The sequence below is a fragment of the Doryrhamphus excisus genome, chromosome 18 (genome assembly GCF_030265055.1).
Source record: "Doryrhamphus excisus isolate RoL2022-K1 chromosome 18, RoL_Dexc_1.0, whole genome shotgun sequence".
Classification (NCBI taxonomy): domain Eukaryota; kingdom Metazoa; phylum Chordata; class Actinopteri; order Syngnathiformes; family Syngnathidae; genus Doryrhamphus; species Doryrhamphus excisus.
Genome location: NC_080483.1, coordinates 8,641,923 through 8,661,504, shown reverse-complemented (window position 1 = coordinate 8,661,504; position 19,582 = coordinate 8,641,923).

Sequence of the window (19,582 nt, the reverse complement as noted above, 5' to 3'; positions counted from 1 at the left end):
TGAACTGATTATGTGATGCATTCAATTGTAATCTGATGCATGTTCAAATGAAATAAAACCATTACCATTACCATAATGTAACCATCTGAACCTGTATGTCCATTTTGAATGAATTGTCCCATCACATCTGATGTAAGATCAAAGACGTCACACATAATGGGACGACAATTGAAAGTATGATGTTTTTTTTCATGAATTTGATTGGTTAAGATGACAGTCGGCTGAGTTAAACCATCTCACGCCTTCTCTCCTCTCTTTTTGCCAGTTGTGCCAGTGGGTGGGATGGAGGTGTGGGTGCGCTGGCGCAGATGTGCCAGCCAGCCCTATATGTTACGTTAACGTACGAAACAAGTAAGGAGTAAAGCAGTTACGTAGTGTTCACTTTCTGTGTTCAAATATTGAAGGAGGGAAATACAAATAATAAATAGGGTTTGTAGATACATTATTCTGTACATAAATGAGGAAACATGAGAGGAGTCATAAATTGAATGTTCATGGAAACTATGACGGTATGTTTTAGGTATTGTGCATACTGGTGGATATGTGGATACTAGTACCTCTGGGTGTACTTGACAGAACACTATGGGGTGCTTGAGATTTAAACCTGTATAAATATACTACTATTATTATAAATACTCCACAGAGTGTACTGGTGTATCGTGTTATTTCACATGTGCAGGAAGTTGGGGGATACGGTCCTGAGTTTGAGGCATGTAGTTGTAATTCTGCTTCAACTGTTATTCTAACTAGACAGAAATTCTTCCTCATTGCCGCCTTGTCCACTGTGTGACTAAGTACAACTTGATATGAAAAGCAAGTCAAGATGAGGCTGATGATGTCACTGCGATGTCAGTTCACAGACAACAGCCTTTTCCTCTTAGCGAGCACGCTGCCTGTCTTCATCATGTCCGCCATCCTTTTTTTTTTCATATGTCCTACCTCAAATGCAAAATGTGAGCATGATTAGAATAATCATACCCATTCCTGTAGGTTTGGTGACCCTTTTATAAGCTGCTCGCATGAATATGGTCAAAGGGCTTCAGCCACTCTGTTGCCTAGCAACACATCAGGGCATATTTCATTCATCACAGCAGGAGATTTCCATTGAAATGGTCACGTGAGTGGAAGTGAGTCATTTCGCTGCTTCAGAATCTTCTAGATGTTCTTTTTTTAACTTTTCAATTGCTTTTAAATGGAGTATCAGAGAAAGTTTATTTTAATAAAACTGTAATAAAATTAAAAACGTTAAAGGTCATGTATAAGGTAAATCTGCAATGGCATGATTGATTTTTACATTGTTGACATCGCATTTTAATTGGGACATACTAAACACGACTTATATAAATGTTTAAATGGCTATATTAGGGGTCACTAAGGTTATTTTCTTGTGAGAGCCACTTTTACAAAATGAAAATGGCCAAGAGCTACTCAATTTTTTTTGTTAACATTTATTTTCATCGCTTAAGTGAATATGCTTGTTTTACCAGAACATTAACAAAATGCTAGTATTCATAACTCACGTTTTGTATTTCACAATTTATTCTTCTCACATTGTTCCGGACCAACAGTAGTGATTTTGTTTGATTTAGGTCACTATTAAGAAAAAGTAAATCAGAAGTGCAAAATAGGAAATTAATGCAAAATAAGGCAACAGTTAATCAGAACGAACAGTGTGTCTACAAGCAACCAGTTCTACCCTGTCTGCACATTCCAATACATTTAAAAAGTCTACAGTTTTGACATGAAATGTTTTGTTTTTATTCATTTTTTTCGTAATCTCTCCCTTGGAAGTGAATGGATGCAAGTCGAGAAATTTCACAAAAGGTAGCAGAAATTGATTTTTGCATCACAATTTCTTGGAAACAATAAGGCAGATAATTATAAGCAGCTGGTGGCAAACCTACTGAAGTCATAAAAAGCCCCACAGAAGATACACTTTTTGTATTCCCATGTTGATTTCTTTTCATTGAACTGTGGTGAATGCAGTGATGCGCGGAACAATTCCACCAGGACATTACAGTTATGGAGAAAATATCAGTAAAATTGGAATCCATCTATGCTTGCTGATTACTGTTGGAATGTGGTCAGGGATGACCTGCTGCTGAGTATAAAGAGACAAGCCGGGTCAGCGACTGAGTCGCTGTTGACGGACTTCACTGCTTATGGGGGTGTCATACAACTTCATGTAAAAAAAAAAAATCCCTTTAAGTAATACTTCAGCTTGTTTTTCATGAGATATTCACCTGATGTCTTAAGATATTTCTGTGCAACTTAAACCATTCATTCATTCATTTTCTACTGCTTTTTCTCACAAGGGTCGCGGGGGTGCTGGACCCTATCCCAGCTGTCTTCGGGCGAGAGGCGGGGTACACCCTGGACTGGTCGCCAGCCAATCACAGGGCACATACGTATAGACAAACAACCATTCACACTCACATTCATAACTATGGACAATTTGGAGTCACCAATTAACCTAGCATGTTTTTGGAATGTGGGAGAAAACCGGAGTACCCGGAGAAAACCCACGCATGCACGGGGAGAACATGCAAACTCCACACAGAGATGGCCGAGGGTGGAATTGAACCCTGGTCTCCTAGCTGTGATATCAGTGATATTGAATCTTAGTTATCAATTGATTTTCAGTCCATCTTATCAAAATAAATGAGATTTAGCCACTTTTATCTTAGAAGCAGTCCATGAATTTGTACACCAGTGTAATAAGTAAACTGGACTCACTGGACGTACTTGTATTGTGACATGACAAATTCACATTATTTTGTAAAAATCTCATCAAGTTGTTGCACCTGACCATCAAAGTCAAGTTAAAAATGCACTCATGACATGTTAAAGTCTGAACGGTTGAAAATGAAGGATTGGTGCATTTTAAACAACGGATGTACAGTAAATTCTATTTCAATGCTGACATTTTCATTCTTGACAAGTCAGGTAATTGTGTAGAAATGTACCAATGGGGGAAAAAAAGTCCCTCTTCTTATCAGAGCGCCGCGTGTTGAGGGTTCAGGTGGTGATGGAGGTTGATCCTCCGGAATCCATTAAGTGTGAATATCAGTGTTGACTTGGGCATGCCAGACTGTCGGTATCACTTAGTTTGACTGCAGGCGAGGAGCACAGAAAGGATGCAATGTTAATAGAAATATCCGGTCCAATCTGAGCCCTTACCACACACAAAACAGCAGACTGATGTGCAACATTAATAAAGGGGGGGTAGAAGCATGAAAAAATATGCTCAGCTATGAATTTGTTAAGAACCAGAAGCCACAGTATTATTGATTTTGCTGTAACATCCCAGTGGAAGGGAGCAGCAGTCTTTTTGCAGTTCATCAATAAGTCTTATGACACTTTCATTCTAATCAATCAATACTAATTAGGGTACAGATGCTACATACGTGGCTGATTGCAATGTAAGTAACACCACCAATCATGTGTTATTATATGATATTATCATTATTACATGTTTATCTATTCATAAATAAAAATGTCTACATTTATTCACTTTATCAATGTTGTGAGTGATTAATTCAGCAATCAGTTAACCTTTTATCTCCTAATACTAACCTCTCAAACTAGCCTTAACCTGAACCCCAACTCTTATCTGATCTAACACTACTCGACGAATTGACTATTCATCGATTATACAATTAATCAACAAGTATTTTGGTCATCGATTAATCGTTCTATTTAAAATGTACTGTAAATATCCTGATTTCAGTCTCTCAAATGTGACTATTCTTAATTTCTTTAGTCATCCATGAAAGCGGACCTATATTTTCTTCGTGTTTCAGGTTAGTCACACACATCAACGTTGACTTTGGAAAAGGCAATCAACATTTTTGTCTCTTACTGATATCTTGCAAAGTGAACCACCGCAAAGATGTGTACGTAGAATGTACATAAGAACATTCCAGTGTAAAGTCTTGCACTTGTGGGTAGGAAAATGCATATATTTATGTACAAATCTTACCATGCGTATACACAACACCTAGTGGTAGAACAGTGAAACTGCAAATGGCTATGGCTGTGTCTGTCATATCATATCATCATCAATTTAGGCGAAAATTTCTTTTCCTTGCCCTCTTTGCTATGATTCTAAAGAGGGAAAAAGTCCACTCATGCATTCTTAAAGGGATTGCTGCTAAGAGGCGGAAATGTTTAAAAAATAATTAAATTAAATTAAATTAAATTAAATTAAATTAAATTAAATTAAATTAAATTAAATTAAATTAAATTAAATTAAATTAAATTAAATTAAATTAAATTAAATTAAATTAAATTAAATTAAATTAATCCACCCCACCTAACACCCTAACTTTTAACCTCAAACCCAGTAACCACAAACCAATCGTGACCCAATCTTGTGTTTGTACAGTATATCTAACATCTAAACTTACGACCCTGACTAAGACCTCAAACCTAATGCCTACAACCAACTGTAAAACTGAACCAAAGCCCCAATACCTAAACCTCAACCCTTGCCCCTACATCCAATCTTAACATTACCTTTGATTCCATTGACTCCATTTGACTCCACATTGATCCCCATCGATGCTCAAGACTAGATTCTTAACCCTTACCCCCAAACCAAAGCCTTAGCCAAATTTCAACCACACCCCTACAACCTTATCCCCAAATCCATACCCAACATGTATCTCTAACCCTTCAACCATAAACCCAGCCCTAATTCTGTACCCAACTTAAGTCTCCTGTAAGTGTAAATCCACTATAACTCTCCTAACCCAAAACCCTCAACACCAAACCTCACCTTTCACCCTAATCCTGACCTCAAAACCCAACCCTAATCTCTACATCTACCCTGACCAGACTGCTCAACGCTAACCCTTACATCTTACCTCCAATCCTATACACTAAACCCAAACCGTATGGGTTATGACCTGTAATACTGTACTATAAGTAGGTTTAATCTATAGTTCTCTCCACACTAGGTAACATGTAGGAAGGACATTAATTTCGATTTGTGTTTCAATCCAACATTGATATAAATAGAGGCTTTTTCCAGCTCAGGAAATGATGAATGATGAAAACATGTTAATCCAAATTAATTAGCATTTTAATGCCTGCTTCATCCATTCAATAAGCTCTCTCATTAGTGTGTAAATAAAGCATATTGGTGACACAGACCTGGTTACATTCTAAGCCTTTAAAAAAGGTTCTCCAATCACCTATTGTGCTCGTTTATTCACAGTTGGGATCTGAGGCGGAGGGGAAGAGGAGAACAGCGCAGTGTGAGATGAAAGAATGGGAAATTATTATTATTATTATAATTATTATTCTTAACCACCTATTAGAGAATGGATTATGGTTTTCTCTGTTGAATGTTACATAGCATAGCATAGCATAGCATAACAATACATTTGGTGCAGGATAGTTCAACATAATTAGCTGCATAATGAGCTAAACACACAACAAGTGCATTAATAAATAACTAATAATTAACAATTAACAAATAACTTTCTGAAAATGTCAATAAGATATGATAGTGATGGATCTACGCCATGAAAAAAATAAATATTATAATATTACCATTTTTTTCAAAGTTTCAAGCAGCAGAGCGATGAATTTCAAGCAGGAGTCGTCGGCTTTGCTCCCTTTTTAATGTACAATTATTTTCCCCGAGTGGTCGTCCATTATGAGGCCACCCACTGGTGTATGGCGCCAATCATCCATGTGGCAATCAATTCATTGGTTGCCATGGAAACGACATGGGCTGAATAGGAGATAAGTACGGGAGTGCTCCGAGATTGCTGACACCTGCTCTCCTTCCTTCTTTCTCAATGTGCGCATATGTAAAGTTCCTCACAAACACATGTAAGGCGTTATGTAACGTCTCCAGCACACACGCCCAATCATACCCCATCAATCACTTTAGACTTTAGACTTTTTCTTATTTTTATTACAGCCCAAACTGCATTGTAAGTAGACACACTTAAAACAAGTGTGTATACTATCTGCTATGAATATGAGTGGTGATTGGCTGGCGACCAGTTCAGGGTCTATTTTGACTACACAAAAAAATTTGTCATTAATTCATTCATTTTCTACCGCTTTTTCCTCACGAGGGTCGCGGGGGGTGCTGGAGCCTATCCCAGCTGTCTTGGGGTGAGAGGCGGGGTACACCCTGGACTGGTCGCCAGCCAATCACAGGGCACATATAGACAAACAACCATTCACACTCACATTCATACCTATGGACAATTTGGAGTCACCAATTAACCTACCGAGGGTGGAATTGAACCACGGTCTCCTAGCGCGCTAACCACTCGACCGCCGTGCCGCCCTCGTTTGATATAAATGCTGTGATTAACAAGTACATAAATGATAACAATCATTATTTAAACCATTCCCGAAACGTATTTCCTCAAGAATTGATTTCACATACTAAACCAGCAGCATCGAAACAACTACAACACTTACAATATCTTTTCTTATTGGGATGGCTGTGTCTTCCAGCAAAAGACTCAGGTTATAAATGTTGACAGCAAACAAGCATCTTGTTGAGTCTTTGTTGCGAAATTGACAGCTTGACACCAGCTAGTTATTTGTCTGCTCTGTCGGTGAGGCGAGCGAGGAGTTAAAGTGCAAATAAATATAGTTTTTATGTTAGCTGCTACAATAACAATATTGCTATAGTGTGGTTAATATACAACTCAGTAATGTAAATGGAACACTGTTCCAGCAGTGGTCTTGGAACTCTTTGCCCAGGGTCCCTTAAGGTGAAGTCATGAACACTGACCTTAACTGAGGCAAGTGAGGCCTGCAGTTCATTGGATGTTGTTGTGGGGTTATGACCTCTTGGGTGAGTCGTCGCTGTGCTCTTGCGTTCGTTTTGTTTGCCCAGCCATTCCTGGGAAGGTTCACCGCTCTTCCATGTTTTTGCTATTTGTGGGTAATGGCTCTCACTGTGGTTTGCTGGAGTCCCAAAAGGCTTTGTAACCTTTTCAGAATGATTGATCTCAATTAATCTCAATTCAGTTATGTTTTAACTTAACTGAGAGACAATCACTTTTTTTGTGTTCAGTAATATTTACATTTGCTTGATGATCTGAAACATTTATGTGTCACAAATATGTAAATAAATTAAATAAATAAATAAATCACTTTTAAAAAACACTTTAAATAATTAATTTGATATTATACTATACAGAAATAATTACAATAAAATTTATTACAATAAATAATTATTATTACAATTAATAAAAAATATTATATTATTCATAATAATTAGTTAAAATTAAATAATATGCATAATTACAATTCTAAAAATAAAAAAGCTACTCCATTATTACAGTTGATATTCCTGGTGTTTCGTATATATTTTTTTAGCAATACTTACAACTAACTACTAATAATTACAATATTAATGTAATTTTACAATATCATAAAGAATGCTAAAATAAAATAATAATAGTACAAAATACAAATGCATTATGATGATGATTATCATTATCATTAAACATATGTGGAGCTAATGAAGAGTCGATAAGTGCTTGACACGATGTACCAACATGACATGACCTTCTAATAGATATTACAAACTAATGAGCCTTTTGAGTGAGACGCAGAAAGAACACATTTATCTTTCATAGAACATGGCTTTTCTTAACGTGACAGCCTCATAGGCGCATGTAACAATTAAAGTGAGTGAGGGTTCACATTCATGACAATAATAAAGAGTAAGTACACCTACTACCATCCATCAAGACACATTCTGTACCACTTCAAGAAGAAATAATCACTAAAAGATACAAGTGTTACTGTATGAGAGCCTTATACTGTATGGATTTACATTTACCAGAGCACCGAGTGGACATGGCATCTGTAAAGCTGGCAAGTTGCATTTTGGAGCAAAATAATGAATAATAATAAATTATGTTCACTCTGAGGCCATAAAACTGTATGCTGTATGGTATGCTGGAGCCTATGCCAGCTGTCTTCAGACAACCTGGACTGGTTGCCAGCCAATCACAGGGCACATATAGACAAACAACCATTCACACTCACATTCATACCTATGGACAATTTGGAGTCGCCAATTAACCTAGCATGTTTTTGGAATGTGGGGGGAAACCGGAGTACCCGGAGAAAACCCACGCATGCACGGGGAGAACATGCAAACTCGGGTGGAATTGAACTCGGGTCTCCTAGCTGTGAGGCCTGCGCGCTAACCACTCACCGCCGTGCAGCTTTCACCTTATTTTATATTATATTAAATGTCATAATTAAGTATAATTATTTATGTGCACAAAAAAAATATCCATCCATCTTCTGTACCGCTTATCCTCACGAGGGTCGCGTTCATTTGTGAGTCAGTAGAGACGACATCGGAAGTGCACTAACTCCATTTAAAAAAAGCTTATTGGGAAGTATATTTGTCGCAAGCGCTGATATGGCTGAGTAGCCTTATGGAGGGAGTCAGGGTCAAAGACAGATAGAGAAGGGATAGAGAGGACGGGTGAAAGGGCTAGAGGCGTAAGAGAGCCCGTTGAGGATTAAAGACAGCCAGGCTAGGCCAGGCGCCGCCGCTGGCTCAACTATTGCATGTCTACATCAGTGAAAGGTTAGCATAAACAGTAGTGACAGCTCTGCCACTGGCCTGCCAGCGCCGTGGCTTTACTCATAACATAGGGGGAGATGATGGAGGAGGAGGAGGAGGACACCATGAAGGGAATGATGGAGACAGACAGAGGACAAAGTCAGGAAGAGGTGGAGAAGAGAAAGAAGCGAGGAATGAGAAGGAAAAGAAAGTGTCACGTGACTGACTGGCTTTGGACATGGAGCTTTTTCAATGCTGACGTGATGCTGAATCATTATCCTGCAGACATGGCGCTTGTCACACAGCCTGGTTGAAAAGGTTGACAAGAGGACACTTGTGTAGGACCACTACAACACGTAATTTACTACACAAGACGCTGGTAGAACCATCTAATAAGTGCAGAGATTCTACATTAACAAAGATACTGTATTGCACATTTTATGCTAAGGTAATCATTAAAACACATGTTTATTATTGTGGCTGCTGTTTGCAGTAATGTTAAACCTCCTAAAACTGCCAACTGCCGTTTGACGTCCCTGCACAACCTGGAGCGCCATTGTTCCATTGAAGGAAAGAGCACCCCAGATCATGATGTTCTCCCCGTGCATGCGTGGGTTTTCTCCGGGTACTCCGGTTTCCTCCCACATTCCAAAAACATGCTAGGTTAATTGGCGACTCCAAATTGTCCATAGGTATGAATGTGAGTGTGAATGGTTGTTTGTCTATATGTGCCCTGGGATTGGCTGGCCACCAGTCCAAGGTATACCCTGCCTCTCGTCTGAAGACAGCTGGCATAGGCTCCAGCATACCCGTGACTATAGTGAGAATAAGCGGCATAGATGATGGAAGCATGCTGACAAATTTTTTTTTGTCATAATCAACCTGTTGGAAAATGACGCGTGACTATGTATTAACCTTTAGCCTTTGGGATTATCAATGACTCCATGAAAGGCCAAAATCAATAGTGTACATGTGTGTTATTTAACAGGCGATCAATATCTTTCTGTCAATTGTTGCCAAATGATTGACAGTGACTTGCGGCTATAGGGAAACTTCAATCGTTTGTTCTCTTCCACACTGCAAATACGTATAACTTCATGGCATAAAGACAACAATCAGAAATCCATTTTTCCTCAGTGTGACATGTCAAGGTTATCATGATCGTAAATATGGAGACTAAAGAGCGAGCATCTTCCCCAAAAAACTACAATAATGTCCTGGTTCACAGTCCACTATGCAAGACTAAACTTCTTTTTTTATTTTACACATCAAAAGTGTATTTTGTTTATCTCTCTGTATGTAGGCTACTTCCTGGTTTGTACTTCCTGGATAATGACATAACAGGAATGTACCATTTTGGATTCTGGGGAGAGGGGACAATTCCATTAAGACTTAAATGTCTAACAAATGTTTCAAATATTTTTTTGTTTTTTTTGTTTATCATTATTTTCTATTGTCAGTTTGTATGTTAGCTAGCAGGCTATCTCCTGGTTGATTAGCCATAATGGACATAATGGACTTTTACATATTAACATTTAGCCATTTAAAAAATAAATACCTTGGAGCAACATGAAATACAGTATTTTAAACGGCTACATTTCGTTGTGACCACTAGATGGCAGTGTTTTGCATATGATATTATCCTTTTTAGAATAAAACACATGTTGTAATGCAGTTAATTGAATCCTCAGAGTGTTCATTCCTCCAGCAAATACTGTAACATAGGAAGACTAACATGCTGAGTACTCACGCAAGGAGTCCTGTGACATTTACATCTGCTAACATTAATTATTCATTTTGCATTTTGCACATACAGCTATTACACAAGTCAGCATCCCAATGAGAGATGTATGTGTGTGTTTCACCATAAATTGATCTGCCTAGCACACCGTAACATTATTTTCTGCCCAGGGGAAGGAGGCATCTTACCTTGTTGATGGAAGTAGCGTTAGTTACGATCAAGACGGGTGTCTGAAATCAATGTAATGTAATGTTTTACATCATAAAATACAGCAAGATATTGTAAGTATCACAAATTTACTTGTTCATGCATGATCACAGCGTGTATATAAAGCAATAAAATGTTGTTAGAGGGTTTTTTTTAGGGGGCTTTGTAGTCTAAATAGATTAGCTAATAGTTAGCTAGCTCATATTAACGCGATTTCGGGGGTTATAATGCACAGAAAAGGAAAGGAATATGTGTATTGTAAATGATGGGGAAAAAAAACATGCTAAAATGCTAAAAAAGAAAATGAATGAATGAATGAAATGCTAAAAAGTTCTCCCTAGGCGTTAGCCACTAAACTAGCTTACCCCTTGATTCACCAATACATTTGTGCACAGTGATATGAAAACGCATATAGGAAAACTGGGGTGAAATTATAGAAAAACAAATCTTCTCTTCATGCATTATCCTTCAGATTTGGATCATAATTCCTCTGTTTCTTCATCGGCATCTGAGCCAAAAATGTCTATTGTCAACAACGTACCGACCTAACAAACCAACCAACACATGGCTTCACAATACAACCTCTTGCCCACGGGTAGCGGAGGTAAAAATGGAAACATTTCCACCTAAACTGTACCATCAGGACCAAGCAAGTCGCTATCTTTCTATCTGCTGGTTTAGATGCTCACACTGCATCCAGAGGCTCGAAAATAGACTTGAAGCAGATTGCACTTACAGGAGTGGAGAGCCACTTGATTCGTACAAGAACAAAACAGATAAGAAGGCCTCGGGCATTGAATTAGGACCGAATTAGCTTCCTCTCTCCTCCGTGTTATTTCCGTGCAGCCGCTCGTGGCATTGTAAGCCAAGTAATCCACTCGTTATCGCGAAGCACATCATTTTATGTTAATAGACTCGCCGTGTTCACACACCATTAGGCATCGGGAATCTGGATAATGCGCTACACCGCTGCTTTGCCTTCCGTGGTCTCCGTCTCCAGCGAGGACGTGAATGCTACATAAAAATGTCTTGACATTGAGGCACTGTTTAAATGACTAATAACCTTCATTAGGCTGATTTTATTATGATAGGTGAGCCGAGATAGGACAGGCCAGACTAATGGAGTAATCATGTGACTGGGATTAGGGGAGAGCAGACGGGAGATTGGAAAAAGAGGAAATGGACACAAAGGGAGACAGAGGAGGCGGAATTGGATTGGGGGGGCGGGGGGGGGGGTTGAAGGGAGGTGCAAGAAAAAGAAATAGGAATGGAGCAAATGAAAGCCTGATTCTCCTTTTGAAACTAAATAACTTGTCTACTTTTTGATGAAAATATTTCTTGGCTCTATGACCTCTATTTCACACAAGCAGACATGCATCCACCGTTAATTACAGGCAGTCCTTGTGTTATGACATTTGGTGTTACAATTTGTTTTAAAACCAATTCAATTCATATCACTACTCATGGTTGCCAACACGATTTATAGACAACATTGGTTCATTTGGTACAATACAATCCGAAATGATTCAGTAACTTTAAATCGATTTAGTAACTTTTTAATCAAAAATTCAACCACTGTGAGTGTGAAATAAATACCTGGAAACTGGACAGTGCAGGTGAACTTTCCTCGATTCCCATTGTTTTTTTATAAGGCAATTAAGTACAACTTAATTATGGATACAGACAAGTAAACAATATTCATTCACAAGGGTCGCCCAGCTGTCTTCGGGCGAGAGGTGGGGTACACCCTGGATTGGTCACCAGCCAATCACAGGGCACAAATAGACAAACAACCATTCACACTCACATTCATACCTATGGACAATTTGGAGTCGCCAATTAACCTAGCATGTTTTTGGAATGTGGGAGGAAACCGGAGTACCCGGAGAAAACCCACGCATGCACGGGGAGAACATGCAAACTCCACACAGAGATGGCCAAGCAGAGAATCGAACCCTGGTCTCCTTCCTGTGTGGCCTGTGTCATTGCAAAACATATTTGCCAAAATAAAGACCACAACCCTATTTAGGTCTTCTGCAAATAGTGATGTCTATCAAGGGGAGGCCATGAATTGTAGAAAAAAATGTAAGAAATAATATCAAACAATATTGCTGGTTACAATAAATGTCAAGTAAATAAAATAATAAATTAATAATAAATTAATAATAAATTAATAATGAATACAAATAAATAAAATAAATAAAATAAATAAAATAAAAATTTTCATGAGGAAAAGCGGTAGAAAATGAATGAATGAATATAAAATGGGCGGCACGGCGGTCTAGTGGTTAGCGCACAGACCTCACAGCTAGGAGACCAGGGTTCAATTCCACCCTCGGCCATCTCTGTGTGCAGTTTGCATGTTCTCCCTGTGCATGCGTGGTTTTCTCCGGGTACTCCGGTTTCCTCCCACATTCCAAAAACATGCTAGGTTAATGCTAGACTCCAAATTGTCCATTGGCTGGCAACCAGTCCAGGGTGTGGCCCGCCTCTCGCTCAAAGACAGCTGGGATAGGCTCCAGCACCCCCACAACACTTGTGAGGATAAGCAGTAGAAAATGAATGAATATATAAAATGATTTATTATAGTAAACAAAGCTACCTGAAACACAACATTGCAGAGCGACCTCATGTGGGTCAACTGCCGGGTACTAAATGTTAGAAATGTAGCATAAGAACAGTCTTAATACTAACAGAGACTGAGCTGGACTCAATAATAAACTGAGGTCATTGCAGTGCATAATTCTACTAACAATCAAAACAATACCTCTCACCCTTGCTTGACAGAGGTAATAAGCGATGTAGCGTATGTATATAGTATACTCTCTTCAGTATAAATACAACAATGTGACTTTTCCCCCTGTAGTTGCTGTGCATGCATAATGATTTAATGGCTTGTGGGTGGCTCTCCACTGTCAGGATATCTATTCTTTCTCCCTCTCATGGAGACACTGTGGGTGGACAGAAAGCTTCTATCTCGCATGCGTTTTAATGTAACATCAGCCCTAAAGGAAGAATAAATAGGAGTGGTGAATTCAGTTTTCTTATCAGACGTCAACACGCGTGACAGGCGATAGCATTAGAGGCTAATTACAACTGCTTTGCATCTTTTTAACCACGCATTGTGGATTATTTCACTCATCTCAATCCACTTTTATTAACTATTCCAGAACTGGGTGTGTTTGTAATCGGATTTTTGGGTACAGTAAGGAGGCGTAGCGGGTACCCACATAGTATGAATTAAGTGCGGGACAGGAAGTGTAACAGCCTGTAATCTACAGTGGATCACCACACGTTGCCATTTAGCATTCACAGAGAACGAAATGGGTCTGGGGCTCTAATAATTTCAACAGTCACTTTTATTGTAAATATTGATTCAAAGTCTAGAGGAGAACATCAACTTTCACCACCTGTGAAAGTTTCATCAACTTTCACAGGTGGTGAAAGTTGATGTTCTGAATAAATTGTAATGAGTTTGCAATTCATATTATTTTTGGTGTTTTTCTATAAATAATAGTACAGTGTTCATCTGTTTTACTTCCTATGGCTATTTTTTTCGGGTGGAGAATTCTGAAACCGAGAATTGTTGCTGTTTCATATTCAGGCATGGTTGGTAATGATTAATAAAGATTTGAAAACTGTGATTAATCTGATCAAAATTTAACAGCCCTAGTTTAAATACATACAATACAACAGCATTAAAATAAATTGTGTTTATTTATTATTCAGTTTTCTCCTCTTGTTCTTCACCAGAATAATAAATGAACCACCATTAAACTGATAAGATCCCACAGTTAAACCATTCATTTCACTGGTGACAAACGTCTAAAGAACGAAATAAATAAATAAATAAATAAATGCTCTCTCCTCCTCTGCTGACGTTAACCGCCTGTGCTCGGGATGAAGCGCACAGCGCTCCCGTTTACAATCCTTCTGCAGCGGCAGATAAGAATATTCAAAAGATGGCTGTCTCATCTATTTCCACACTTAAGCAGGAAGCGTTCCAACAGAAGGCACACACACACACACACATGTGCGTTCTGAGGTCAAATTATACAGTTAACCTCAATTACCCTTGTGCTTTACAACAGGGTGAGAGGTCACGGTCGTGATGAGGAGGTTCATATTAGAATAGCTAGAGGTGTTTTGGACTCTCTGTCACTCCGCGTTCTAATTGTGCCTTGTCTATGTTCCGACACTCGTCATCGCCTCCTGATCCAATGAGGCCGACAGGCCCACCAACAATAGAATCAATCCTGCAGTTGATTGTGTCTGCAGAAAAGGAGGACAGCTTTGCAATGCCTCTCATGGCCAATCAAACGCTTGCTTGCTGTCATCTGACTTTGAGAGGACTTCAATAAAAGGCTGAAATCAGCTTGTTTAGTTAGCAGCTGGAAGAACGGAAAGTGGTGTTCCTCAAGTGACAGTCCTTGGACCCTTAGTGTTTTTTATTTACACATAATCCCATCACGATAGGGTCTTTTCTCATTACTTTTCATATCACTGATATGCCAAGTGCGTCTGACCCACGTAAAAACAATCAATACACATATATTATTATCATATTCATTATTTCTATTATAATAACTATCCTTATAATACTTGTATTATATTTTCATCGAGCATAGAAAACTTGTTTATGACAGGTTTAACATTATAAGAGCCCTGTAGACATGAAATAACACCCCTATAGTCACCTGTACACTCATATTATGCAATATAATAGACATAATAACATAAAATAAGCAATTTAACACATAAGTAAAACTTGTGCTTGTGTGTTACTGTGTTCCAGTGCTAAGGGAGCCGAATGGGGTCTGGTGCTTGTGTGTCTCACTGAACATTACAGTAACATTACTGACACCAGTGAACCAGTACACTTGTGCTTGTGTGTTACTGTGTTCCAGTGCTAAGGGAGCTGAGTGGGGTCTGGTGCTTGTGTGTCTCACTGAACATTACAGTAACATTACTGACACCAGTGAACCAGTACACTTGTGCTTGTGTGTTACTGTGTTCCAGTGCTAAGGGAGCTGAGTGGTGTCTGGTGCTTGTGTGTCTCACTGAACATTACAGGAACATTACTGACACACCAGTGAACCAGTAAACTTGTGCTTGTGTGTTACTGTGTTCCAGTGCTAAGGGAGCTGAGCGGGGTCTGGTGCTTGTGTGTCTCACTGAACATTACAGTAACATTACTGACGCACCAGGGTACAGTAATCCATGCTATAAAAAACATATGAAAGCTTCATTGGCTTGCATCCACTTGAAATAAAGCACCGCTACCTTGTTGTGTTGCTATTGATCAGCTCTTAAACACAAACACTCCAGACCCCATGCAAGTATAGGAGGTGGGATAATGATGGTACTGAGAGTTAAAAAAAATTTGACATTGACTTTTATTGTGGTGATTGCGGCGATCAATGACACAAAAGTGTGATGAGAGGAGACGGTGATGAAGGCAATGTGGGGAAAAATAATCTATGGGTAGCAGTACAATGCAGGAGGTAGTATCACAGGTATGAACAATAGGGACAGAATAGGTCTTTGCTTTGTCTACATTATTCGCAATTATTAACTTTTATTGCGAGGTCATCTGTCCTCATTAGTCTCCTTATCTACAGTTTAAAGCACAATAATTAACAGTTTTTTGTACAATGGTCTACCTAACTGGTGACCCATTCAGCAAGCCAACAGCACTTGACAGGGAAATTAGCAACATCGTCCTTGGCTGGTCCCTCCATGCATACTTGACCCACTAACACTAAGTGTGTGTGTGTCTGGAGGCTGATTGGGGGCTTACATACGAGATTGACCCCTCCCCCACTTACATCATATGAAAATGAAACCGTGCCATCATAAACTGTGTGGATTTTGTGCAGGAATAACTATATTAATGCATTAATGTCTCGCTCGACGAAGCGGACCCACGTCCCTTGTAATGGTTCTCCGAACAGAACTGGACTCACGGATCCAATTAGAGGGGTAAGTCACTATTACTGTAGTACACTGCTGATGGGGACGTCATGCAACTTCATGTCAAAAAATCTGAACTATCCCTAAGATTAACATATTCATTTAGTCGCACAACTATGTAATTTTTTTATACATTTTGTTAGTGTATGTGTTTGCTGCAAATGACACCTACACGCTAGAATTATTTTTTTTTCCAAGGTCAGGATAAATCAACAGAAATTACACAGCTGCCAAAACCCATTACTGCACAATCATGCAAAACAGGGCCCACCCCACAAGGCAAAGCAAACACACACACACACACGCGCTGCGAAGCAAACAAAGTCAGTGTCACAGTAGCTCATCGTCCCACACGGTTTTATTCATATTGTTATCATTTCACCTTGAGTCGGTCCTCCATTCCAAGTATTAAACAAAAAGTTATATCTTATAAAGATTCCTCAATTAACTCGATTTACTTGAGGCTATTTCATGCCTTTTCACACATGCAGGTTAAAAAAAAAACAAGTAACACCAATCCACAGTATGAAATTGGCTAGTGTCATTGTTAGTTTCATTTTTTACATTTTTTTTTTTTTTTTTCATCAAGCTCTGACATTTGCCACTTTCTTCAGCTACCCTTCAACCAGAGGTGTGGACTGGAATTGTGTTACAATTCTGATGACCTTAGATCGTTTTGACATTATCGACAAATACTTGAGACAATGACTCAGGACTCAGAACTTTAGTCTGATGACTTGAAAGTACATTTTCAATGAATAATTTTTAGTGAAAGTATTCAAAAAACGTGTTCGTATATAAGCCACAAAATGGCATAATGTGGTCACTCACGACAAGCACGCGGTGTCATCTTACAAAGAATGCTGAAGTACACTGAATTCATCATACAGCGACTTAAGACTCAAAAGTTAGCTAGGAAATATACAATAGAAGAATCAATACAAGTTTAAAATATATATATATTTTTAAACATTTTCCCATAAAGCATTGTGTCTGAACAAAGCATTTCAGTGTGAATGGTTGTTTGTCTGTATGTACCCTGTGATTGGCTGGCGCCCAAAGACAGCTGGGATAGACTACAGCACCCCCCGCGACCCTCGTGAGGATAAGCAGTAGAAAATTAAATGAAAAATAAAATGAACAAGCGGTATAGAAAATTGATGGATGGATGGACGGGGCTACAATGCCAGAGGAGCCCAGAGGGAAGCTGACATCACCGCAGCGCCCTCACAGTTACCAATGAAATGCTTTGATTGGACAAAATGCATTATGGGAAAATGTTAAAATACATATAAAAAATAGATTGTTACTTTAAACTTGTATTTTCACTTTCATTTCCAAGCCACATTTTGAATGTTAAGTTGCTGTGTGAGTTTAGTGTTCTTTGTAAGATGAGTCCAATGGGTTAACAAGCTAGTTATGAATTTATTAATATTTTGGAATTGGTAGCTGCCAAAGAAAGAACTACTGTTTCCTCACTGACTCGTGAGCGACGCAGTATTTCAACGATTAGTAGTAGTTCTGAAGTAAAGCAGTTGTCAAGAGATTAGAACTTAGCCATTAATTAGCCGCGCCACTGTATGAGCCAAAGATTTCAAAGAAAAAAGTAGCAGCTTATACACCGCAAATGATGGTAAGTCTTGTCACACCAGTCTTACTTATTTAATAAAATAAAAAGATTAAAATTTGATTGATTGCATGTGTCAAATTTTGTTTGAATGACACTTGATTTGGGAGACACTAAACAGATCTTATATGACTTGGAAGAACTCGGAAATTTCAAGCTTTAGACATGTCTTATAGTATATATAGAAATGTAAACATACAAACCAAAGAGGTTGACGTCCGACACCTTCCAGAGCAAGTCAAAGCTTTTCCTCCTGTCACTCACACATACATACAAGTGACCTGGTGACACAGAGACCTGCTGCAAGTCAAACAGAGGAAAGGTTATGATGCTGATTATAAGGTGTTATGTAATATGTTATGTAATGTAAAATGTTGTTTTTGTCTTTAATTTTGTCACACAGAATATATTTTTCCAACAGCATGTCTTCAAACAGAGGGATCATCTTATATTGAGGTCATTGGAGAATGGACAGTCTGTTACAATTCTCACATGATACAGCCTGTTTGTGTCATCCTTTCATGACACACTATACCCCCCACGGTCTCCCCTTCCCACATCACTGTTTCCAATTCGCACCTTCATTTCACCCAGTCACCACCTACTGTTATTTATCAATACAACACTTGGAAGGGCAGGATAAACGTGCAACAACAGTCAGCTCTCGTCCACAAGTTAAATATCATACACATAATGTGTATAATGTAATGTATTGTTTGATCAAAACAATATATGCTTTTTTATTTGTGTATTTGCATATGTTGACACAAATACTTAACATATGGATGTAAAAAAAACAACAAAAGTAGTGTGTGCAAGAGTGTGCCTTTGTGTTCTGACTCTGGCTGTCACGGTTAGCTGGCAATTTGCTGCCCCCTGCTGAGACAAAACAGGAAAAAAAACATTGGTCTTGGTGTTATACTCGCATGGAATCATAATATATGTCCTGTAGTTGATTAAATATTAATAAATCACATATTTTATTTTGTAGCGTAGAAAAGCTGTTTATGACTTTCTAAATGTGTCTCTTTTTTACCATTATTAGAGCACGGCTGCCCTGAAATAACACCCCTATAGTCACCTTTAAACTCCTATTATTCTTTATTTATTGTTTACACCACATTGCAAATGTCAGATATGCCACGGCTTGTTTATGCAGCTCAACAACCTGACCACGTTTAAAGCTTTTTCCACTTTTCTGACCTATAAATGTAGTTAGAATGTTGTATTCTTGTGTTAAACCATGCCAAAGTTTCAGATCATAAGGTTTGCGCATTTGGAAGTGAGCCATGAAAGAAGTTTCGGATGCTCAAAACGCTCTCTTTCAAAAGGCGTGGTAAAACTGCCCCTTTGTGATGTCATAGAGGAGTAGATGTCCTTATATGGGCATGGCTTTAAGCCAGATAACTTCTCTGCCCTCCCCCAAGCCCTCTCTTATATTTAAAAATATATAAATATCTATTTT